General features: G+C 37.3%; 1 protein-coding gene and 2 pseudogenes across 3 annotated transcripts in view; 2 read left to right on the forward strand and 1 right to left on the reverse strand.

Annotated features, from left to right (window-relative positions):
* LOC309644233 (olfactory receptor 10J3-like) overlaps window positions 1-26,607 on the forward strand; it is a 130,183-nt gene that overhangs the window by 50,446 nt on the left and 53,130 nt on the right. The gene's annotated exons all lie outside the window — the stretch shown is intronic.
* LOC309644412 (olfactory receptor 10J3-like) lies at window positions 9,661-14,441 on the forward strand (annotated as a pseudogene). The gene has a single exon. The product of its transcript is annotated as an olfactory receptor 10J3-like (transcript).
* Window positions 22,221-25,943, reverse strand: LOC309643620 (olfactory receptor 10J1-like; annotated as a pseudogene). Its single transcript has one exon. The product of its transcript is annotated as an olfactory receptor 10J1-like (transcript).

A 26,607-nucleotide genomic window follows, 5' to 3' on the forward strand; every position in this document is an offset into this window, starting at 1 on the left:
TTCCTGAGAACAACAATATAGGATATACATTTCTTGAAATATTACTTCTTTGAAAATATCTTTATTGTATTCACATAGGTTGTGAATCATTTGCTTAATATATTAACGTAGCTTAGAAATAATTATCCTTTACAATATTGAAGACATTGCTTCATTGTTTTCTAACTTCTAGTGTGGTTGTTAAAAAGTCTAATTTCATTTGAATTATCAGTCTTTATAATATGATTTTTTTCCCTCTCTTTCTCTTTTTGGAAAATTTTAGCACTTTTTTACCCCTAGAGTTTTGGTATTACAAGATGATACTCTTTGACATATATACTCTTATTTTTTTTTTTCCACTATGCTAGTCACTCAACCTGGAAGTTGATGATATTTAATATTTTGAAATATTCTTTTCATTGATGTTGTCTCTCTTCTATTTTCTCTATTTACTTGTTCTGAAACTGGTATTTGTTGGACATTAAACCTCTTCTATTGATCCTCACATTTTGTTTTCTTTCTCTTTCATTACCTAACTTTTTTATTCTTTTTAATACAGTTTCTGGAAGACTTTTTCAACGTTATCTTTTTAAATTTACTAATAGAATAAACTGTCTTCTAACAAACTTTTTTGTTATAGAAACCTTTTTTGTTTCATGAATGCACTCTATTTTCTCATCTCTTTGAGAATATTAAATATATATAAATACACATGCATCTATATTTAAATTTTTTTCTCTTCTCTATGCATTGTCTCTCTTTTTCCCAGTATTCATGTTTTTTTCTGTTTGTTCCATCATGGTCTTTCATGTTAGAAACCACCTTGATTTTTCATTTGTATCTAGGAGAGAAGCTCTAATAAACCAGTTGGAAGTTCTGTGTATATAGGACAATAAAGTGACAAATCATTTTTCACTGGGAAGTACCCATGTCAATATCTATAGATGAATTCTTTTGGGATTCTCTATTTCCCCAGGGAGGATTACTGTAATGTTCTTTCTGGTGGCTATACACCTTGTTGCCAGAATTCTGGCAGACCACAGGGAAGAAGGAGACTGAGGGGAAGTCTTTCTGCTTGCTATATGGACGTTTTCTTCTTCCCCTATTTTCTACACAGCATTTTTCTTTAGTTCTGCAAATATCTCTGGAAAGTGTGAATTTCCAGTATTTTACCTGAATGTGGGAGGGGCACTGACATTGTTATGCAGAGTGGAGAAGGAACCCCCATTTTACATATCCTGGAAGAGCCACATTTAGAGAATTAAGAAAGTTGGAATGAAGTCATTGTTGAGAACTCTGAAGGATCTGAGATTTACCTTCCTTCCAAACTTACAGATGAGCCTGCTATAGTTCCATGGATGCAGGTAAAAGATGCAAAACACCTTGGACTGAAGCAAAAGACATTATTACTCACAGCAATAGTATTGACAGTTGCACCAGTTCTCCAAGCCCCAATTCTTACAGAGGAACACAAAGAGAGCCAGGAAATACCTGAGCATGCAGTGAGTTGCGTTAGAAAAGTGGAACTCTAAGCTTAGGGAACCTGAGTCTGAGATAATATAAGTAAGCCTGCCTACTCTATGCTCCAGAGAGAGACACTCTATCTTCCAAGGCTGTTCATTATAAAAGTACCCTTGAAATAATAATCTGGAACAAAGGCAGTCAGTGTGTCTGCTCACAAGACATGTAGAAATGCAAGAGACCCAGGAGAACTGTCAGAGTTCAAATATGTACAGCAAAGTCTAAAAGGGAAGGACGATGTGTTGTGTGTGACAGGATGGGCATAAATGTTGGCTTCTATAATAAACTTTAGAAATATTGAGCATCACCTATGGAGTAAAAGCAGCGTGGCTTTTATAAGGGGAATGTATCCTTTAAGAGTCTAGATGAACCATTTGCTGTATAAATAAGAGAAATAATATACTTTTAGTTCAAAAATTGGAAGGCCTCTCTCTCTCTAACATTTGAGCCATTAAAATGAAGAAGCTTTATTATGGTTATATTAGAGGTAGGTAATAAAGGTCAAGATTAATGGTTATTTATCTTCATAGAAATGTATATACTCCTCAAATGTGTGAAGATATAAATTCAAATGAAAATAAATGGCAGGAATTTCTTTGCAGCTGTCAGGAAGAGGCAGCTAAGTTTCCGTGAGAAAATGAAAAATAATGCATTAGAAAAGGAGAGCATAGAGCATGATTAAAGCACAAAGTGCTCTGAGTTATTAATGAAAAAGAAAGTATAATTTGAAGTTACTGTTGGCTACTCCTCAGTATGCAGGGCTAAATGATTTTTTTTTTTTTAAGGTGAATTTAATTAGGGAGCATTAAAAACAAAAGCAAGAACCCTCACACAAATCCTTGGTTCACCTTCATGCAGTGCAGGTGACTCCCCATCCATGCTACTTGAGAAACTTCAGAGAAGCGCTGGTAAATGCCCTCGTGAGAGTGGCAAGGGCTCCCATGTGCAAGTAGCCTGATAAGACAGAGACTCTGAAGTCTGCAATGGCAGAAGTAGAGAAGGGATGTGATTTTACTTCAATACATTATGAATGGTGTGAACAGAGCTAATACAGGTTCGTTCAACTGACACAATATTAGGAAGTACACAATGACGTATGTAGTTCAATCAAATTCAACCTTTGTATTTTGGAAAATCCCACACACCAAGGCACTCTTCAGCTTCAGGATCTCAGCTGGATTTCTCTTTCTTCCTTACAGGAAGCCCCAAGGACTCAGTCTCTTTAAAGCTGCTATGAACCACAGAGCCTAGACCCATTCAGAACCACACTTGTTTCCTAAAAGTGACATGATTGTCTCTAATAATGATAAAAATCATGGCCAACATCTTTTGAGATCTTACTTTGTGTCTGTCATTTTGCTCAATGATTTATGCATTAACCTATTTGAGCCTCACAATATTCTTCTTAGTTAAGAACTAGTATTGTATAGATAAGGAAAATATGTTACAGAGAGGATCAGACCTTGCCTAAGGTGAAATAAGATTCAATCGTAGGAACCTATGACTTCAGAGCCTCTGTACTTAACTGTAGTGATTCTCTTGCTGCTTCATCTGTATCTTTATAAATGCTGGTCCCTCTAACTAGATGTCCGCAGTGACACATGCATCATTCACCTTTTCCTTACTGTCTTGGATAATACCTCCTTGATAGTATACTCTGGCCCTACTGCTGAGTTAGATGCCCCTCCTTTATGTTTCCATACCATCTTATACTAATCTCCATCATAGCACTCATTACTCTGTACTGTCATTCCCATTTACCCTTCTCCTCTAATGATGTTCTGAGTTCCTTAACATCAGGGATTCTTTACAATTCATTATTCAGTCAATAAATATTTATTGAGAAACAAGTATGTAGTAGCCATTGAATCCATAGACCTTAGCACATAGTAGAGGAATCAGAAATATTTGATGGACAAATAAATTAATCAATACTCTTCTTTGGGATTCCTCTCCCCTTAAGATCAATTGTGGATTTTTTTTTTTTCATTAATCTCACAGAAAAATATAGGAGTTAATTGCATAACCACATTGAATAAGATATAAAACTAATTGCATTCATGCAAGCTTCCTGTAATTATTGCCTTTTATCTTTAGCTTCCAATTCCCACTCTGAACTGATCACTGCAAGTCTTCCTGGTTAAGCACTTCATGTTTAAGGATCTCTGCTTGTGGGAAGCCTCAAACCTCCTATATACTTAGAGTTGACTTATATGGCTTTTACTAGGTGCCAAACACTTTTCTAACCACTTTGCATAAATCAACAAGTTAGTCCTCACAACTCTGTGAAGACCGTGCCCTCATTAAGCCATTTTAGAGATAAAGAAACCGAGACACAAAGAAGTTAAGTAACATGCCTATGGTGACATTGTTAGGAATTGGAGGAAAGAGGATTCAGTCCTGGGCAGTGTGAATCTAGAGTCCATGCTTTTAATCACTGGGCCCTATTGCCTCTCATTACTCTCTATCTCCTCTAGAAGCATAACGATGGGAAATTACATTTTGACACATTGTTTGTGAGAGATCATTTGGTAAAAATTTGTAGAGAAGAACAATACTCTATTAAATACTCTTTAAAGTTTAGGATGCTCATAGTCTTTAACTTTGCATTCTCACTTCCTGGTGTTCACTTATGTGTGAAACGACATGTTTACAGAGTTTTCTATTTCAGAATTGTTTACAATGGCAACAGCTAGAAAAAAAAAGGACCAAAACATCCATCAGTAATAAACTTGGTTAACAAAAATGGCATATCTATAAAACAGAAAGTTATGCCACCATTGAAAAAAATTCAGATAATTATTTAAGTGCTTTACAGAAGGACATCCCAGATATTGTTAAGTATAGTGGGGAAAGTATTACTGTGTATGTGAACACATATGTGTTTTTATATTAGCTAGTATATGTAAGGCATCTCTGTATTTATATACTGTATATTGCCTGGAAGGAATATGGGGTGGAGGGGTGAAGGGAGAAAGTGTGCTTACTGACTATGTTAATGTGACTTTGCTATTTAGTTGTTTTCATAATACAACTTTACTCTTCCATTACCTTCATCAGCATGGCATTACTATTCCAAAACATTCTTGCCCAGGAAGACAAAAGTTGTATATAACTTTATTGTTCTTCTTAGGAACCTCTACCAAAAACTTATGTCAATGACCATCAAACTGTTTGGATTTTTAATAAATAGCATCAAATGACTGTTAATGATCTAAGGAAATTGAAACTCTAATCTCAAAAGTATTACTTTGTTGAGTCTATCAGTCCTAAATTCTTAAGCCATGATCCTTACCCAATCCTAATCAGGTCCATGAATTGAAAGACTGGCGTACACCATACTCCAAAACTTTGTAAATAGCCTAACTTTGCACTTCCTTCTAACTTTGCACTAATACTTTGTCAAGGTGGTATTCTACCTTATCAAAGTAAGAATAATCTCAGCTTTGTTTATCAGTAGGTTATTAGGGTAGTATTTTCAAGGAACCAGCATCCTAAAAGCAACAGGAAGGAAACTGAAAGAAGAATAATATTTAACTATAAACCTGTTTTACTTTTGGATTGCTGTGCAATGTCTGTGTATTACTTGTTCAACAAAAGAATTGGAAGAAAGGAAGGAGGAAAGAATGAAAGAAAGTAATTAAGGTATTGGATGGGAACACTTCAAGAGAGAATATAAATGAAAAATCCCAGACCTCAGTCCTTTGTCATTTCAATATGTAAGGCAAAATAGGAGCAACCAACAGAGAAGCAGCATCTATGATATGACTGAGCTTAAAAAAAAAAAAGTTCCAAATGCTTTAAAATTCTTAGATTGAAGCAGGGTTGTTTGTAGAAGAAAGGGAGAGAGGAGGACTGTAACTTATGTTTGTGGTTGTGATTAAATTCCATGAATTCTAGAACACCTTAGAAGCAAGGGGCAAGTAAACTTTAATGTCTCCATATTAAATTCATTGTTTCTTAAGTAACTGAGTCATTCTTTGGAGAGGAGGAAAGATTCCGGCTGCACCAATTCAGGTAAGCAAGATAGAGAGTAGAGTTAACTTGCCACACTGGCATGCCATTTCTTCCTCAATAAATCCAGTGGTCTGGGTCCTGTCTGGAGAGAAAGTGCTGTGCAGAAGGAGAAAAGAGCTGGAATTGTAGTTGGAGATCCAGCACAGACTGCTTTCTCCTAAGAAAAGACGTTTGCTTGTATCTTCCTTCCTCAGTTTCCGCTGTGGGTTCAGTGGCCAACCCCCCTTCCAAATTTGATGAGAAACATTAATCTATCCATCCAAGAAAGACAAGACACAAAGAAAGCCACATGTGGAAACATTATAGTCAGATTGTTAAATTCCAAAGATAAAGAGAAAATCATTAAATCAAGAAGAGATAAAAAACTCATCATATAACAAGGGCCCCAAAATAAGATGAACAGCTGACTTTTCTTCAGATAGTAGAGTCCAGAGTCAGTAAAACACATCTAAATTGCTGGGGGGAAAATCCTGTTCATCAATAATTCTTTTTTTTTCCCCCAAGTTTTCTTTTAAAGGAATATTTAAAGTACCCAACCTTAAAAAGTGACTTCAGGAAAAGAAATGCAAGTAACTGTGGATCTGAAGAATGTCTGTAGGGAATGATCTATAGCTTCCTCTTAAATACAATCTGAAGCTTTCAAAGCATAATGCCCAAGGTCTTAAGGTCAAGAATTCTATATTTAGCAAAACTATCATTCAAAAATGAAGGTGAAATAAAGACAATTCCAGGTACTCAAAGACTTGAGAGTATTTGTTGATAGCAGACCTGCCTTACAAGAGTACAAGAGGAAGTTTTACAGGCTGAAAGGAAGTAACACTCGATAACAATTGGAGCCCATACAAAAAATATAAATAGTACCAACTATAGTAATTACATAAAGCATAAATGTATGCTCTTATTTAGATTAAATTTTGATATCAAAAGTGATCATTTACCTTTCCCTTCCTACCCCAGCACTGGCTCCCATGGTGGTTTCATGAATGAATCTCTGTTCCAGTAAACTATGACTCCTTATATTTGCCTGTCTCTGCAATCTTAGGGGCAGTACTTTTCCCTGTGTCTTCACCTTTCTTATGGATTCAAGAACTGTTGATTTTTCAGCCTGTTCAGGCTTTCACTTTCTTTCATTAGGATAGAATGGTGTGTTCCACGCTCCTTACATGTGGAACCAGGAACCAGAATTCCCAATCAGATTTTTTTTTTGTCAAAAAAATCCTTTCGAATAAATCCCCTTTCAAGCATCCAAGTTGAATTAATTCTAGATTTAGTTAACTGTATGTGTTATTATAGTTTATTTCAGTTTATGGTGTACATTGAACATTTTAAGTTTGAATTTTATGCTGAAGACCATATTTTGACTTCATAGAAATCTCAAGAACTAGAATCAGTGGGCATCAATTTAGAGGGCTATATACTTATAATATTAACAATAGGCTGAGGTTATAAGAATTTTTTTTTTGAAGTTTGTACTTGAAGCTCACTTTTATGCTGGCCCTAGTTGTGTCACACGACACATCACCAGTCACCTGAAACCTTGACACCAGTGACTTTATTTACAATATTTCTGTCTGGAAAATTTGCAAAACTACTTGAGAAGAGATTTTAATATCCTTCCAATAATCCTGGAAAAGAGCTTTATTAGCTACAATTATGTCAAGGCATTCTTGACATCTTTACTTTTAAGTATTACAGACTCTGATTAGAGTTGGTCATTGAGATCAACTAATTTTAACCTTTGCTGATCTCACTATCATGTTTGAAGTAAGCTCTAAAGGCATAGCTTTACCAGATGCTCACCATGGTGAGATGAGAAACACAGAGGCAATGTCTTCTTCTGGCTAATGCTATCCTGAAAATGGTAGAAATAATGAAGATATAAGAGTCAAAAGGACAATTGCAAAGGTAGTAGTCAGAAGACTGTCAGTGACAGGATCAGTGATTGGACTAGCAGAAACCAGGTCCAACATGACTTAGACATAACAGAGAAAATGATCAGTGAGTGGATCACAAAAGGTTAGTTAGAGAGTGGCCACAGCCTGAACCAGTGATAGAAGCAATCCTGTTGCACACACTGAGAATGCCAGCCTGACACAGGTCCTCCAGTTCTTGAACTGAGTAAGAGTGGGTTGCAGGTGCCAGTGAAAAGGTATTACCCCATTACTGCTATGGATTGGTGATAAGAAAGCAAAGAAGATGATGATCTGTGTCTCACAGTTCTCCAAGGAGATACTGATTCTTGCCTACAAGACTTGAAAGCAAAATGAGAGAATGCCCATGCTGAACATCTTTGAAGGAAACAGGACACTAAAAAAGAAACACAGGGAGAATGTGATAGTGGTAGCTAATAAAGATTATAGTCCCAATGATGACATTATCAGCCACTGTTATGAAGTATAGGCTTAGGGGCAGAAAAAATCATTCTTGAAAAATAACTCACTCACCTCTACGTATACCATTTCATTGAAAAATTTCACATTAGGAAGATATTTAGAGAAAGTCAACATTATTTATTAACACCAGGTACTGTTCTTTTTCTCTAGGGAGTATACTCTATAGATCAAGAAAGAGACATGTCAAAATTTACTTCAAAAGAGCATTGACCTCCATGTCTGGAAACATGGCTAGTAGGGTAGCCTGAATGGCCCTCCCAAAGCCTGGCCATGTACTAGTCATCTTCTCTACACAAAGAAGCAGGAAAGGAGAGCCCAGGACTCAGGATACTGTTCTGGCACACTCCCGGGGCACATACTTTGTGTTGGCAGTCACATTGACAGAGACGAATGGATCAATCCCAGATATTCATCATCCTTCCTTGTGTTGCTGCCTCCTCATTGTGTCATCAAAGGCCCAGATCAAGGATGAGTACAGAAGGTGTTGAAGTGCCAGGCTCACTCAACACCTGCATCTTCTTTGACCTGAACCCACCTCTTTAATGGTCAAGTAAGGTAGTTGTTTTCATAATTCTGCTGTTCATCTTATGTTGAAACTTTCCCTCCCTTCAACCCCTGTCCTAAATTTAGTAAATCATGAAAAACTTCTTAATTTGTTCTCAAGGATGGTGAGCTTTTGGACAGTGGAAGAGCACTGATGTTCCCCTGAGCCTCGGACATTATTCAGTAGTGCTGCTCAGAGTACTGTGTAATCTGTTGTATAGTTAGAACCTCACCTCTCCCTTTTCTTTGTCCAGTTCATTCAGATCCAGATCTTCCTTAGAGTTTAGGCCAAACTCTACTGCTGTTACTGAGATACTCTTTAAAGATTTCTCCAGCTTTGGGTGGTAGCACAGCCTTGTTCTCTTTTTTTGTCCTGTTGACTTTGTACCTGCTGACTCTCTCTGGCAGTGTCATCATTGTGACCATCATTTGCTTGGGTTGTCACCTCCATACTCTGTTGTACTTCTTCCTAAGCATCCTGTTCATCTCGGAGACCTGTTACACTCTGGTCCCTACATTCTGTCTGGCCTCCTGAGCCCATTGCCATTCAAGACTATGCCATCTAGCTCTTGAATGCGTGAGCTATTTCATGTATGCAACCAACAACTGTTTCCTGTTCATGGCCATGCAGTATGAACACCATGTGGCCATCTGCAACCCCCCTATGGGATTCAGTCCTTGTATTAGAGTTCTCCAGAGAAACAGAACCAAGAGAATATATATTGATATATGTAAGAGATTTATTATAGGGATTGGCTCATGTGGTTATGGAGGTCAAGAAGTCCCACAGTGTGCCCTCTGAAAGATGAATAGCCAAGAAGGCTGGTGGTATCATGTAGTCTGAGTCTGAGGGCCTGAGGAACAAGGGGCAAATGGTATAAATCCCAGTCTCAGTCTGAAAGCCTGAGAACCAGGAATGCTGGTGTCTGAGGGCAGGAGAAGATGGATGTCTCAGCTCAAGCAGAGACAATTTGCCCTTCCTCTGCCTTTTTGTTCTATTCAGGCTCTCAACACATTGGATAATGCCTGCCCACATTGGTGAGGGTAATCTTCTTTACTCAGTCTACTGATTTAAATGCTAATCTCTTCTGGAGATACCTTCACAGACATACCCAGAATCAATATTTTACCAACTAACTCTCTAGACATCCTTAGCCCAGTTAAGTTGACACATAAAATTCACTATCACAGTCACCCTAGGTAAGAGGCCTATGCCAGTTGGCATCTGGGTCACTGGGAACTGGCCTGGACATGACATTGTACAGGTAACATCTGTGTTTGGCCTGCCCTTCTGTGATACCTTGGTCATCTCTCGCTTCTTTTGTGATGTGAGGTACCTGCTGGAGCTGGCCTGCACAGACAGACATCACTGTCAGTGAGATCATCAATTTGTCATCAGTGTTTTGGCTTTGTTTTACCCGTGGGCCTGGTCTCCATCTCCTATGTCCTCATCTTCTGCACCATATTTAAGATTGCTTCATAATCTTAAGATTGCCTTGGAATCTTAAGGCCTTTGCCCTTAAGAGTCAGAAGAAGGCCTTTGCCACCTGTGCCTCTCACCTCACAGTGATCATCAACCACTATGGCTGTGCCTCCATCATTTACCTGAAGCCTAAGTCCCAGAGTTCCCTGGGGCAGGACAGACCCAACTCAGTGGCCTACACCGTCCTCACTCCCTGGTGGACCTTGTCATGTTCAACCTAAGGAACAAGGAGGTCAAAGGTGCTCTTCATACAGCCACAGTTAAGATACTACTCAGGGACTTCCCTGGTGGTGCAGTGGTAAAGAACCCGCCTTACAATGCAGGGGACGTGGGTTTGATCCCTGATCAGGGAACTAAGGTCCCACATGCGGCAGGGCAACTAAGCCCACGTGCCGCAAACTACAGAGCCCACATGCCCTGGACCCGGCGCGCTGCAACTAGAGAGAGAAAACCTGCATGCCACAACTAGAGAGAAGCCTGTGCACTGCAAAGAAAGATCCCACATGCCTCAACAAAGATCCTGCGTGCCGCAACTAAGACCTGACGCAGCCAAAAATAAAAAAAATAATAATACTTTTTTTTTTTTTTTTTTTTTAAAGATACTACTCAACCCTCAGTGCATCCAGACTAGGACAGCTTCTCTTCGTGTACTCACTCTTCCAAAGTGTTTACGTTCAGGAACGCTCTCCACTACACCAGGTGCCTCCGTGGGGTCGGCTGCTGCAATGGCATCTCAGGAGACGGCTCCTCTCAGACTGCCAGTCACATTCCCATGACACCAGGTACAAGGCCCTGAGTCTGGTCAGTTCTTATTTTTGCTGAATAATACAAAAAAGGGAAGATTCATGTTAGACACCTTGGAAGAAGCTCCAGGAATTTTATTCTGCTTTGAGGCCAGGGAACCTTCAGAAGGGAAGATGACATTTGTCAATTTAGCTGTCCGTTATACAATTTCCCATCATGTTTTTGTTTACAAACTTTGGTACAAGTGCACTGATCTCTCTTTCACCCCTACCCTGTAAAAGCTGGGCTGAGCCTTGCCTGTATGCTGTTTCTCCTCCCTACAAATACCTCATGCCCTGCCCATCATTAACATGGGGTGTAAAGACTGGGACTTAATATCACACTGATGATAAAATTCTTTATCTTTGCACATACTTTACGGGAAATTTGCACATACAGGATTTTACTTGATCCTCAGTGAAGCCTGTAAGGGAGGCAGGACAACAGTTATCATCCCTATTCTGTAAATGAAGAAAGTAACACACATAAAGATAGGACTGATTTGCCCAGGCATATAAAACTAGGCAGCTGCAGAGTCAGGATTTAGATCTAGTTCTTCTACTGTTGTTTCTTGCTTTTTCTAATTAATCAGTTTACAAGAAGCAGAAACTTCTCGAGCAAAGTTAGGGCCTTCAGTGAATAGCATAGGGAGGACGGCTGCTGGTCTATAGGGTGCTTGTGTGTATTTGAGAAAAAAAGAAACATTCCATCCCCTCCTCTAGACACTGCTGTCAGAAGTTGCCATAGTTATTTTACTGTCTCTCCCGGGAAATTATCATAAATCTATGATGCCTAAAATGTGAATGGCACTCCCTTAGATGTGGCACTGTCCTGTACTGCACAACCTGCAGAATCCTACGCTGTGATTCTGACTGTGAAGATGAAAAAGGGGCCTAGAAACAAGTAAGTGCCAGTTTATATCCCAGAGTCTTTATTTAGTCCTAGATTGTCAGAAAGGCTGAAGTCACTGACTGCTATTATCCACTAGAATACCTCCAGTTTCTCTAAATCAAGTCTGGTCAAGAGAATGTTTAAAATTTATAAGTTCTGGAGTTATTACAAAGGTGAGACTCAACACGGGGATCCTAGATAGGACTAGCCTCTCTGGGTCCTGTAAACCAGAACCATCCCCAAATCTAGCAAGAGCTAGTGGTACAAATTTACATGCATTGAGTTAAATGCCATGGTTACTCACCCTGCCAGCATCCTAGGATATCTTCCTAACCAGAGCTCACATATACAGGGGCTATGATGTTAAATTCCCAGTTCTGAGCCTGGTGGGTCTTGTTCTGATATCAAAGAAGAAAACATGCATGCTTTAAGTATTTACTGTATAACAAGCACTGTGTTAGAAATTATAGGGCTCCCCTGGTGGCAGAGTGGTTAAGAATCCCCCTGCCAATGCAGGGGACATGGGTTCGAGCCCTGGTCCAGGAAGATCCCACATGCTGCAGAGCACCTAAGCCCGTGTGCCACAACTACTGAGCCTGCGCTCTAGAGCTCGCACACCACAACTACTGAAACCCACGCACCTAGGGCCCATGCTCCCCAGCAAGAGAAGCCCACACAATGAGAAGCCCATGCACTGCAACAAAGAGTGCCCCCACTCACCGCAGCTAAAGAAAGCAACGAAGACCCAACAGAGCCAAAGATAAAAATAATAACACATATATATGGAATCTAAAAAAAAAAAAAAAAAGTTCTGAAGAACCTAGGGCCAGGACAGGAATAAAGAGGCAGACATAGAGAACGGACTTGAGGACACGGGGAGAGGGGAAGGGTAAGCTGGGACGAAGTGAGAGAGTGGCATGGACATATATACACTATCAAATGTAAAATAGCTAGTGGGAAGCAGCTGCATAGCACAGGGAGATCAGCTCGGTGCTTTGTGACCACCTAGAGGGGTGGGATAGGGAGGGTGGGAGGGAGACACAAGAGGGAGGAACATGGGGATATATGTATATGTATAACTGATTCACTTTGTTATACAGCAGAAACTAACACAACATTGTAAAGCAATTATACTCCAATAAAGATGTTAAAAAATAATTTCAAAAAAAGAAATTATATAGTCAGTACCTAACTATACTTGTATTCTTTAAAACCTAATATATCAATTCTTTATTTCACTCATTTATTCAAGTGATATTTACTGAGGGCTTCATTACCTGTTCATGTTGATGTGATGAATCTGGTTCTTAGAAGGCTGGTATCATCCCAAACTTTTTGATTAAGGAAGCCTTTATTCTTTGTTCTTTTTCTTTTAAAATTTTTATTGGATATAGTTGCTTTACAATGTTGTGTCAGTTTCCACTGTATAACAAAGTGAATCAGCTATACATATACATATATCCCCTCTTTTTTGGATTTCCTCCCCATTTAGGTCACCACAGAACGCTGAGTTCCCTGTGCTATACAGTAGGTGCTCATTAGTTATCTATTTCATACATAATAATATATATGTCAATCCCAATCTCCCAATTCATCCCACCATCCCTTTCCCCCTTAGTCAAGGAACCTTTTAAACTCTTAAAAATTATTGAAGACCCTAACAGCTTTTGTTTATATGATTTTACTGTAGTAACAATTAAAACTAAAAAAAATTATAAGTATTTTTTATTAATTCATTTAAAGATAACAACAATAAACCTATTGGATGCTAACATAAATAACATGTTGTTATGAAAAACAAGTATAACCAAAACAGAAAAAAATATTTAGAAGAGTGGCACTGATTTACATTTTTGCAAATCTTTTTAACATCTGGCTTTAATAGAAGATATCTGGATTCTTGTGTGTGCTTCTGTTTATAAACTGATGCCATATCACATGTAGCCTCGGGAAGACTCCTCTCACAGGAGAGAATGAGTGAAAAAGATAATTAATGTCAGTATTATCATGAAAACAGTTTTGACATGATAGACCGTCTGAAAGGAATCCCCTGACCACTCTTTGAGCATGTCTGAGCTAGTGTATAAGACCTTGTCTGTTGTGAGCTGTATTTGCTGTTTCCCCTCCCTGCACTGACTACACTGACTTTATTTATTTATTTATTTTTTAAACATCTTTATTGGAGTATAATTGCTTTACAATGGTGTGTTAGTTTCTGCTTTATAACAAAGTGAATCAGTTATACATATACATATGTCCCCATATCTCTTCCCTCTTGCATCTCCCTCCCTCCCACCCTCCCTATCCCACCCCTCTAGGTGGTCACAAAGCACCGAACTGATCTCCCTGTGCTATGCGGCTGCTTCCCACTAGCTATCTATTTTACATTTGGTAGTGTATATATGTCCATATACACTGACTTTAGAATTTAAAAGGGAGCTAGAGGTAGGAGTGGGGAAGCATCACTTCTTAGAAGTAGTGAGTAAAGGAACCAGTGAGAGCTCACAGGTCTCTCTCATCTTTGGGTATTTCTATGGTCCATCGGAAGGGGCATCAAAAATGCCTGAGTGGGTGAGGGGAGCAAATGAGATGTAGAGCTGGGGTCAGGAGGTTCTAAATGGGTCTCTTCACGCGTTAGTGTTTGGTGTATGGGTAAGAGATGGGCTTTACAAAATGTGTTTTCCTGTTGATTTTCTCTTATTCCTGGATCCCAACCAGCAAATTGGAGTCTATGCTGTGCTTCATAGCATCGGTTTCTGAGAATCAAGTGAGACCCTTTTTCCTCCCTCCCTCCCTCCCTTCCTCCCTCCCTCCCTCCTTTTTTCCTCCCTTCCTCCCTCTGTTGTTGGCTCTAAGCACACTGGAGTTCAGAGCCAAGAAGTTCAGCTAAAAAATATCTAAAGAAAAAGAGCTTCATCATTGCATATATCTAAGTGGCATCTATTAGTCATAGTCCTTTCTTCTTTATCATATGCCAAATTAGTATATGTGTACACAGCTGTTTTTTATTCTGTTCTTAAGTATGGATCAATTTTGGCTATTTTTGTGCCAATTTTCTGCTGTTTTAATTAATATAGATTTATGATTTATCTTGATATCTGCTAGATCAAGAAACCCATTGTAATTTTTTCTAAAAGTCTTGTCTATTTTAGCATATTACTAAATATAAGCCTTATGAAAGCAATGATACTGTTTATCATTTTGATTGCTGCACCCCAGCAGCTTTAATAGAAGTGACACAGTGTAAGCACTCAATAAATCTTTGTTAAATAATGAACTAATTTTAGAATTAGTTTTTCAGTGTACATGCAGCATCTTACTGGGATTGTTCATAGGATTGCACTGAATTTGTAGATTGACTTGGGAAGAATGGACATCTTTGCATCCTTAAGTCTTCCCACCAATGGATAGGGCTCCATTTATTCAATTCTTTCTTTAGGTCCTTCAGTAAAGTGACATAACATTCTCCAGGAGGACCTTGTCAATTTTTGCTGTATTTTTATAAGGTGCTCAGGTGTTTTGTTATTGCTGTAAATGGATATTTTTATATAACAGCTCTATTGAGCTATAACAGAACATAAAGTTCACCCTTTGAAAGTGCACAATTTAGTGGTATTTATTAAATTCACAGAGTTGTGCAACTATCACCACTGTCTAATTTCAGAACATTTTCATCACGCTAAAAGATGCCCTGCATTAGCAGCCACTCTCCATTTCTCCCCTTTCCTCAGCCACTCACAAACACTGATCTACTTTCTGTCTCTATGGATTTGCTCATTCTGAACATTTTATATAAATGGAATCATACAATATGTTATCTTTTGTGATTAGCTTTTTTTTGCTTAGCATAATGTCTTCAGGGTTCATCCATATTGTAGCATGTATCAATATTTCATTCATTTTTATGACTAAATAATATTCTAATATATTGATAAACTTTATTTGTTTATCCATTCACCAGTTGGTTGAAATTTGGGTTGATTCCACATTTTAGGTATCATGAATATAATGTTGCTATGGACGTTAATCTACAAGTTTTTGTGTGGACGTGTGTTTTCACTTCTTTTAGATATATGCCTAGGAATGAATTGTTGCTGGATTCTATTTTGTTGAGGATTTTTGCATCTATATTCATAAGGAATATTGGTCTATAGTTTTTTTTTCTTGTTATGTCATTGTCTGGTTTTGATGTTAAGTTAATACTAGTCTCATAGAATGAGTTGAAAAGTTATTTCCTCCTCTTCTGTTTTTTGGGAGAATTTGTAAAGTATTGGTATTAATTCTTAATGTTTCATTGACTTTACCAGGGAAACCGTCTGGTCCTGGGCTATTCTTTATGGGAGGTTTGTTCTTGTTATAAGTCTATTTAGATTTTCTATTCCTTCTTAAGTGGATTTTGAGAACTTGTGTCTTTCTGGGAATTTTCCATTTTATATAGGCTGTCTAATTTGTTGGTCTACAGTTGTTCATATAATTCTCTTATCTTTTAAAATTTCTGGAAGGTCACTGGTAATATCTTCTCTTTAATTTCTGATTTTGGCAACTTGCATCCTCTCTCTTTTTCTCTTGGTCACCTTAGCGTAAAGGTTTGTCAAATTTGTTGATTGTTTTAAAGAACCAACTTTTGGTTTTCTTAATTATTCTATTGTTTTCTATTATCTAATATCATATATTTCCCCCCAATCTTTTTTTTTTTCCTTTTGTTTGCTTTAGATTTAGTTTGCTCTTCTCTTTCTACGTTTTTAAGGTGAAATCTTAGGTTAATGACTTGGGAACTTTCTTCTTCTTTAATATACACACTTACATTTATAAATTTCTCTCTACGCACTGCTTTTTCTGTATTCCATAAATTTTGGGATGTGTTTCCATTTTCATTCACCTTAAAGTACTTTCTAATTTTCTTTATGGTTTCTTCTTTGACACATCGGTTATTATTTAGGAGCGTGTTAGTAGCCACATATTAGGGAATTTTCCAAATTTCCTTTTATAAGTGATTCCTAATTAGTTTCATTGCATTCAGGAAATATACTTTGTTTGAAATCAATCCTTTTAAATTTACTGAGGCTTACTTAAGGATCTAACATACGTTCTGTCCTGAAGAATGTCCCTTGTTGAGAAGAATGTGTATTTTGATAGGGTGGAATGTTCCTTGGATGTCTGTTCTAGTTGGTTCGTAGTGTTGTTCAAGTCTTCTGTTTCCATGTTGATCTTATGCCTAGTTGTTTTATCCATTACTGAAGATGGAGTATTAAGGTCTCCAACTATTATTATTGAATAGTCTATTTCTTGCTTCAATCTGTCAGTTTTTGCTCCATGTATTTTGGGGCTTTGTTGTTAGGAACACGTACAATTTATAATTATTATGTTTTCCTGATGGATTTAACTTTTATCACTATAAAGTGTACTTCTTTTCTCTTGTAACAATTTTGGTCTTACAGTCAATTTAGTCTGATATTAATGTATCCATTCCATTTCCTGGTTACTGTTTGCATGGCATATCTTATTTCATCTTTTTACTTTTAATGGAATTTGTCTTTGAATCTATAGTCTGTCTCTTGTGAACACCATATAGTGGGATCATATATTTTTAATTCACTCTGCCAATCTGTCCATCTTGATTGGATTATTTAACTTATTTCTGTTTAATGTTGCTGGCCAGGTAGGACCTACATCTCCCATTTTACTATTGGTTTTCTTTCTTTCTTTTTTTGTTTTAAGTATTTGGTTTTTTTATCTGAAATTCAATTTTTTTAAAAAAATTCTTTATTTATTTTGGCTGCACTGGGTCTTTGTTGTGGTGAGTGGGCTCCTCATTGTGGTGCATGGGCTTCTCTAGTTGTGGCGTGCAGGCTTTTCTAGTTGCGGCACGCAGTCTCTAGAGCACGCAGGCTCAGTAGTTGTGGTGCGCGGGCTTAGTTGCAGTATGTGGGATCTTAGTTCCCTGACCAGGGATTGAACCCGGGCCCCCTGCATTGGGAACACAGAGTCTTAACCGCTGGACCACCAGGGAAGTCACTTACTATTGCTTTTCTTTCTGTCATTCTTTATTTTTTATTTTTTTCCTTTTGTCATCCTATTACTGCCTTCTTTTTGTTAAGTAGATATTTTCTTTTGTAACATTTTAATTCCCTTGATTTTTCTTCTCTAGATTTTTTTGAGTTATTTTCTTAGTGGTTGCCCTGAGGAAGATTACAATTAATTTTTACTTAAAAAAAATTCTAGTTCTTATTAATACCAACTTAATTTGCAAAACATACAAGGACTTTGCTCCAGTATAGCTTCATTCCCTCACCTCTCTTGTGCTATTATTGTTATATATATGTGTAATATCTTTATACAAGTCCATCAACATAATTTTGTTATGATTGCTTTATGGTTGTATTTTGAGTCAGATAGGAGAAGAGTACAAACAAAATAGATCTATATAGTGTTTTATACTTACCTATGTGTATACATTTTTGTCTTTTTCCTGGCTTTAGTTGGAACGTTCAAATGTTTTGTCATGACATATGCTGTTTGGTGCAGACTTCTGATAGATGCTCATAGGTAAAGGAAATTTCTTTTTAGTCTTAGTTTGGTAAGAATGTTTATGATTAACTGAATGTTGGATTTATATCTAAGGTTTTATGTTTTTCATCTTTTGAGATAATCATATGAATTTTATCCTTTAATTTTTATTATTCTGATAGATTCTTTTAATGTTGAATCTTCTTAATATTCTTAGTCTAAACTCAACTTGGACATGCTGGGTTTTTTTTAAACTATGGATTCCTTTTGTTAAAATTTTATTTAGAATATTTGCTCCTATCTGTAGGTGACATTGGTGTTTAATTTTGTATTTTAACTGCCTATTTCTGGTTTGATATAAGGTTTTTGAAGCTGGTGTTCTCATGATTTGAGGTGGGGAGATTGCCCTCTTCTTATGAGACCTAAAAGAATGTGCATATTTTCTCTTAAATGTCTGGTCTTGTGTCTTTCTCTTGAGTAGGGGTAGAAAGTGTATTTTGATTAAATTTTAATTTTTCTTGATTATTGGTCTATTCATTTTTCTAATTATTCTCAGGCCACTATTAATTTATATTTTTATTAAAATTTGTATTTAATCTACATTTTTAAATTTACTGATCTAAAGATTTTCCTGCCATTCTCTTACAGTTTTAACAATTTTACTTGTATCCCTAGTTATGTAAATGTCTTTATTTTATTTGTGGTTTTATTTAGATAGTGCTTTTCTCATTTGTTCTTGATTGTATGTACCAAAACTTTTTATTTTCAAGATCTAATGTTTATTTTTATTATTTTTTATTAAGGTATAGTTGATTTAAAATATTATATTAGTATCAGGTGTTCAATGTAGTAATTCAATATGTGAGTCACTATATTGATTTATCTTCAGTATTCATATATTGTCCCCTTATTTCACTCCTATTTGTCTTTTTGTTCTGCTATTCAAGACATTTCATCAAATTTCTCTTGCCACTCTCATACTTAATTTTTTTATTTCAGCTAATGTATTTTTAATTTGTAAAATATCTTTCTGCTTCTGAGAACATGCCTTTTATATAACACTGCTTTTATTTCTCTGATAAAGGATTTTGTTGTATCCTTCTGAAAATGTTAAATAAGTATCTTTTGAAAGATTTTAATCTACTCCCTGCACTGTATCTGATTCTTCCATATTCTTTTGTTATGTGTTTATTAGGTTGATGTCTCTTTTCATGTTAGTGGTTTTCCTCAAATGCTTGGTGATCCTTTCAGTGCATTATAACTATGATTGACATACTAACAAGCTGTTTAGAAACTGTGTGAATGTATGTGGTGAGGTGGGATATATTGGATGGTGGGCTTTATTTACTAGGGTGATAATGCTGGTTAATGTGATAAAGCTGGCTTTATTAGGGTAAGCTTAATTTTTCAACATAGGACATTGAGCTGTCCATATCTAAGTCTTTTTTCTTGACATGCTGAATTCCTCAGGGGAAAATCCTTGAGTTTCTTGGTGGGGAGCTATAAGCTTCCCATTGAGCAAGAGAAGTGAGTTTAATTTTCTTATAATACATTACTTTATAAAAAATATTACAGCTTTTTAGCTCAACACTTCTAGTATCTAGTTGCTTCCTCCTGTATTTATGGGGTTTTCTCCCCCTAGTTTTTGTTAGGGCCAGACTCTGTGTCACTGCCATACCTCTTTCTCCATGCCTTTTCCAGACAAGCATTGCTCTTGTCTGGAAACCACCAACACTGTTCTGCTACTGCCTACCTGGGAGCAATAGCTGATGGGGAGGGCTCCTTCTTCTGGGCTAATACCTCCTGTTGCTTTCTCCTGGCATTTATAATTATTCTTACTTTCCTCCGTCTCTGGGTATGAAGCAACTTTTGTGTTGCTCCCAAGTTTTGTGACTGGACTTTCATTTTTATTCCCACATACTTCTAAGATACCTTATTAATCTGATTACATTTGTTGGGAGTCTCTATTTCATGCCTCATTGTAGCTCAACATGACTCATATTTTTAGTCCACTAAATAGTCCATTTTTTAAAGCAGTGGCTATATAATCCTAATTTTAAAATCTTTTCTTTCCCTTCTTGGGTTTGGTGCAGGGGTGGGGTTGGGGAATGTGGAGAGGAGAAATGTTGTATGTACTTATTGGGCCATAGTGAACCTCCAAAAAACAAACGTTCCACTTTCTTCTTTATGATTTTCTGAAACTTTTTTCAAAGAATTAGTATTGCTTTTGTGATCAGGAAAATGCCAATTCACATACTACTATTTTAGAATAAAAGGAGAAAAAAGAAAAATAGGGGACCTCCTTCTCAGATACTTACCTACCGTTTCAGCCAGCGTGGCATGTCACTCATGCATGCAACACTCCTTATGGCATCCATATCTCCCCATGTTTTCCCTAAGTTTAGTGGGTCACACCAGGAATACCTCAAAGTTCTGCTTTGCTTTTGGTGTTTGGTCAAAATCTGCTGTTGGGTTGCTACTTTGGTTTTCAATCTCTGCAAAGTTGATGGCTCAAAATCTTGTATGCCATTTTTTTGGCATCTCTGAATTTGTAGGTGAACAATGATCATTTAATAGTATGGGTTATTGTCTCTAATCAGTCTAACAACATCAGTACTCTGAATAAAGCAAGTCATTTAGATTTTTTTAAATGTTCAAATATGCATTTTCAAATGCAGTTAATCGTTTTATCTGCGACTTAGACTGTGACTTAGACTGAAATAGCTTTATTGCTTTTCATGATAAAATTATATCAAGCAATTGAAGTATACATTTCATTTATTATTACAAGAGTAAAATGCAAGAATAATTGATGATATTGTGAAAGTTGTTAATTTTCTGGACAAATTTAAGAGTTTTAAATAGTTAAATAGGAAAATAATATTTCATATAAATATTGAAATAGTTTGTTGCTTATTAGATAGTTTTAGAAAGAACACTATATCCTTATAAAGCCAATAGATATTTATAAAATTTAAATTGTACAAAGCAGAATAATGGAAATTAGATATCAGAATTCTAATCTTTGTAAAATCGTCTGGTGTTTTATATTTATAATATTAAATAAAACAACTTTTAAGCACCGTGTTTTTAGCTTCTTAATTCCATTTAAGCCATGAATCTTATCAAATTTTATACATGAGTTACAGCACAATTTCAGTTTTGCCACCCAAATCACGTATGACAGTATCCAGTATAAATTATTTCTAATCCATATCTAATAAAGAATATGAAGAAAAGAAAGTGTTAGAGAACAATGAGATATTACCCTCAAGATATTTTGATTTTCTACCAATCTCAGTTTCTCACTTGAAAAATGAGCATCTATCTGGTATACCAAATGTGTGTTTTAGTGACTGCTAGAACAATCTAGCAGCTACAGTGAAGACTAAATGTCCTTCCTCTGAAATGTCAAATGTTTAAATATGATTACCGAATGTTTAATAATAAAATTCCAATGTTATTAAATTTTGAAATAAGATTTTAATTTTATTTCAGTATCCCAGAGACACAATCTGATGATATTGGGCTGAGGCATTGACTTCCATTGAATATTTTAACTCTCAGTTATTGAGTATTTGGTCAAAATGTGTCTTAGATGCACTTCTCTTCACTCATATTACTTGAATAAAATGAAATAGAACAGAATTGACTAGAATGAAAAACATCAAAATGCATTGCGTATAGTAAGGGTAAGTACTGTTTTGTCAATGTTTTGCTTGTTTGTATATGTATGTGTATGTGTATATATACACAGACACACAGAAAATGTATACATGTATACTGGGTTATGTTACAGTATGCATTTCTTATTGAGGGCCATGGACCATGGTGAAGAGTTTGAAATCTACTAAACTAGAAGGAGGGGAAAGTGTTTGATGTAGAGCAGGATAGGCATTAACTGCTGAAGTTGCTAACGAAAGATAGTAATGCAAAGTTTGGAAGTGTTTTTATTTATTTATTTTATAAGGAACTACAGATACATGACCTGCAGATTTAAGGAAGGATACAACAGCAGTTAGAACTTAAGTACAAGTGGGAGGTAGGTAGGAGTCAAAAATTAGTGAAATAATATAAAATAGCCAGGAAAAATTGGAGTTAATTCTACTATAGTTGATTCTTACAATAGCCTAATGGGAAAGGCAGAGCCAGCATTGGTAACCCCATATCGTAGATAAGGAAAGATTCCATTACTTCCTTTGGAATACACAGTTGGGAAGGAATAAAAGTATGTCTTAAATTCACGTCTTCTTATGATTTTGTGTTCTTCCCAACAAAAGAGGCCAGTTGAGAAATGAAGGGTGGAACCAGTATGTCTGGGGAAACTAAGTAAAACAATCACTTTCTGTGCTCATGAGATCCCTGAAGCGCTGTGTCAGGCTAAATGACTGGGATGTGTCTGGAGGATTAATCATCCAGAAGCAGAATTGCCCTCATCATTCTTCAGGGTGTCTAAAGAAAGAGACTCGACCTTGTACAAGGAATAGAAATAAAAGTGATAGCAGGCAGACAAAAAAGCAGAATCAGAAATCTCTGTGGCGGTACCCTCCGCAGATGGATGAGATTGAACCCTCTGGGTTTCGTTGATATAATTAGACGTTTACAGAGATTATAACGCTTTTCTTACTCCAATAAAAATAAAGAATATTTGCCCCTGTTGTGTCATTTACAAAGGATTTTCACACTTCTTGTTTCATGTGTTTGTCGTGAGAAACTGACGTTTTGTAAATGAGGAAACAGTGGCTTAGAGAAGTTAACTAATCATTCAAATATATGTGGTGAATAAGAAGCAGAGCCAGGACTCAAAGTGCAGTCTTTTTCTTACAATGCTTATGTTATATCCACTTCACTCTGCTGGCTTCCAAAAACTGCTACCTAACATTTTCAGTAGCTAACTTTGCCCATATAGATTATTATTAATAAAGTTGAATGAACAGGGCAGCATTTTTGAGGCTACAGTCTAAAATTTAAAAAGTCTTTTTATTTACTGAGTAAAAGTGGTCATTGGCAAACCTGCGGTACCTTTATTTTGGGGTTCTCTTGGATTCCACCACAAATTTTAAAAAGTACTCAAATTTATGTAAGACTGAACCATAATGGGCTATTTATAAAATTACAATATTTGGACATAACCCTAACTTTTGAAATCAACATGAAGGAGAACGCAGCCTGTGAAAAACAGGTCACTTGGTACAAGTAAGACATTAAACTGTCCACTTAGCGAAGTCTTCATCTGGTTACAACATCACTCACTGCCCATTTCAGACTTTGATCCATAAAGACATCATGGGAAATGCTCACTATAGTAATATAATGCATGTATGAGTTTAGAGGTAAGAGAGTGAGGGAGTGATTTCTTCTTCATTAGAAAGTTCATAAAAGAGAGATGCTTTAGTTTGGTGTTTTAAAAGGAGAACACCCTGGTTGAGTGGGCAGTGAGGGTGGCAGTAAGGGATTTCCATTAAGTGGCAATAAGCTGTAGAAAAGCATGAGAATATGAAATGGGAAATGGGAAGCCACAAGTCACCAGGTGTTCTGTGTGGGACTGGATGACAGGCTGGGGGAGGGTTGCTGGAAGTGGAGGTGACTAGTGAAAGATGGCATATTAATTCAGGTCCTAGGGGGTCTGAAATGTTAGTGTTGATAGTTTGAGTCTTTTTCTTTTGTTGAGTCACTAAGTTACCATATGGCTATTTCCTTACCCATCCAAATCTTCCCAATCCTCTCACCTGACTAATCCTTTTTATAGATTCTCTCCTGTATTCCCATCCACTAGACACTTCCTTCCATTCTCCAAGCATCTCCAAAGGCAATACTAATATTTTTTTAACTGGGTGAACCATTCACATATATTATCACCAACAACCTTTGTACATTCTCATAATATAAATGCCAATATGATTACTTGGTGCTACCTCTTTCTTTAATTAAATTGCCAAGGAATTTTAATCACTTTCCAAAAATGTTTCTATTACATGGTCCTGAAAACTTAAGTTCCAGGTCGGTCATATGGGAAAATGCAGACTTACGTGAAAAAGATCCAGACTTCAAGGACTGATGAATTGTGTAGATGCTTATTATCTCTGATAGCCATTTATTTATTTATTTTTAATAAACTTATTTATTTACTTTATTTTTGGCTGCACTGGGTCTTCGTTGCTGCATGCAGGCTTTTCTCTGGTTGCAGCGAGCAGGGGCTACTCTTTTTTGAGGTGTGCAGGCTTCTCATTACGGTGGCTTCTCTTGTTGCGGAGCATGGGCTCTAGGCGCGCGGGCTTCAGTAGTTGCGGTGCACGGGCTTAGTTGCTCCACAGCACGTGGGATCTTCCCAGACTAGGGCTCGAACTCATATCCCCTGCATTGGCAGGTGGATTCTTAACCACTGCGCCACCAGGGAAGCCCCGATAGCCATTTATTTATGATATATAAGATGCAAGGAACTTGAATTGTCCATAAAAGAATGACTTCAATTGGGTGTTAAGCCTTTGTAACTTTAAATGGATAAAAGGGAATCCCATGTCCAAAAAGAGTGTTATAGAATATATTTAAAAGTTTAGTCCTGCCTTGGAGCAGCCTCTCCTCATTAATTCGTTCTACTATCTTGATCTTATTCTGTCCCAGGTGTGCAGACAACCCATCTACTTCCCCAAATCAAGTTCTTTCTTCTATATATATTGCTCCATACCATCTGTGCTCTCTTGTCAAATGCAGGCTTGCTTGTGCTTTGGAGAACCTTCTCCCTTTCTCCAGAGGCTGGTTTTGTAGTCCTTTTTTCTCTTCTACCCAACCACTTCTTAGTAGGCTGCAGAATTTTCACTGTAGGTGCTGTGGGCACTGCTTTACTTTTTCTTCTCTATAGAATCTTCTAAGACCTTCTCTGAAACAGGCCCATCTTCTCAGGAAAGCTTCCTGCCAGTGGCCCAGAGCAGAGCATCCTTGACCTCTTTGTTCCTCAGAGTGTACACCACAGGGTTCAGTAGGGGGGTGATGATGATGTAGGTCACTGAGATTAGCTGATCCTGATCCTTGGTGTTCTCTAACTTGGGCTTGAGGTAGGCAATGGAGGCACAGCCATAGTGGACCATGAACACAGTGAGGTGGGAAGCACCTGTGGCAAAGGCCTTCTTCTGGCCCTTAGCAAAGGCAATTTTAAGGATGGTGGAGATGATGAGGATGTAGGAAATGAAAACCAATCCCATGGGAACTAGGATCACCAAGATACTGATGATTAAAGTCAGTATCTCATTGACAGTCATGTCAGTGCAGGAGAGCTTCATCACAGGTCAGATGTCACAGATGAAGTGGGCCACCTTTGTAGCATAGAAAGGTAACCTGAATACAGATGTAACCTGTGTCATGGCTACAATCAGCCCAATGCTGCAGGCCCCCCACACCAGCTGGATGCACGCCCTCTTGTTCATGATGACAGAGTACCTCAAGGGGTTGCAAATGGCCACATAGCAGTCGTGCCCCATTGCTGTGAGCAGGAAGCAGTTGTTGATGGCCAAAATGATGAAGAACATCTGAGTGGCACAACCTGCCAGAGAAATGGGCTGACTCAGGCCTATGAGGTTACAGAGCATCTTGAGTATAATGATGAATGTGTACATGGTCTCTGAAGCTGACAACATGCTGGGGAAGAAGTACATGGGGGTGTGGAGGTGACGATCAAGGCTAATGATGGTCATAATGATGATACTGCCTGCCAAGGTTAACATGTACAGTGCAAAGAACATAATAAAGAGGGTGAGCTGGTGCTCATGGAAGCTGGAGAAACCCTGGAAAGTAAACTCACTCACCAAAGTGTGATTCTCTTTCTTCATTAAATCATATATGGCATCTAAGAAAGTAAAAAATTATATAAGGAACCTAGATGGTTGATTTCTGTCAATAGCAGGCTGGGCAGATTCTTTTGGTTCATCTACTTCAGGTCTCTGCTTATTTATATTCATACCCATGCTCATTTCTTTTGGGAATAAACAGTGGAGTAATGTTCTTTTCTCACTAAGGAAAAAGTACATGGCTTTTAGAGTCAAGTGGTATAAACTCATATTTTAGTTCTATCATGTACTAAGTTACCTTGGGCAAGGAATTTACATCTCTAAGACCAGTTTCCTCACCTTTTTATGGATGCAATTGTGATAACAACATCACAGAATTGTTGGTAGAAACATTTTAAACTGTTAAGTATCAACTTATATTAGAATTCAAACAATTATTGAATCCATTCAAGTTCAGTGGTGTAATGTCGTGCAGAGCTCTAGGCTCTGTAGCTACCTACTAATTCCCAAGCTTCTAGGGTTTAAGGTAGAGCTCTTGTCACTATGGTTTACACACTGCATTCTCATTTCAGTCTTTCAACTCTGATGGTACTACTCCTCTCAACTTCTGTGCTACACTCCTTTTCCCTAGACACTACTCAGTTTTCAAAGCTACACAAAGCCCATAACCTCTGTAAAATCCTTTTCTATTCTCTCTCTCTCACCCTGC

The sequence above is a fragment of the Balaenoptera physalus genome (genome assembly GCF_965194825.1).
Source record: "Balaenoptera physalus genome assembly, chromosome: 1".
Taxonomy (NCBI): domain Eukaryota; kingdom Metazoa; phylum Chordata; class Mammalia; order Artiodactyla; family Balaenopteridae; genus Balaenoptera; species Balaenoptera physalus.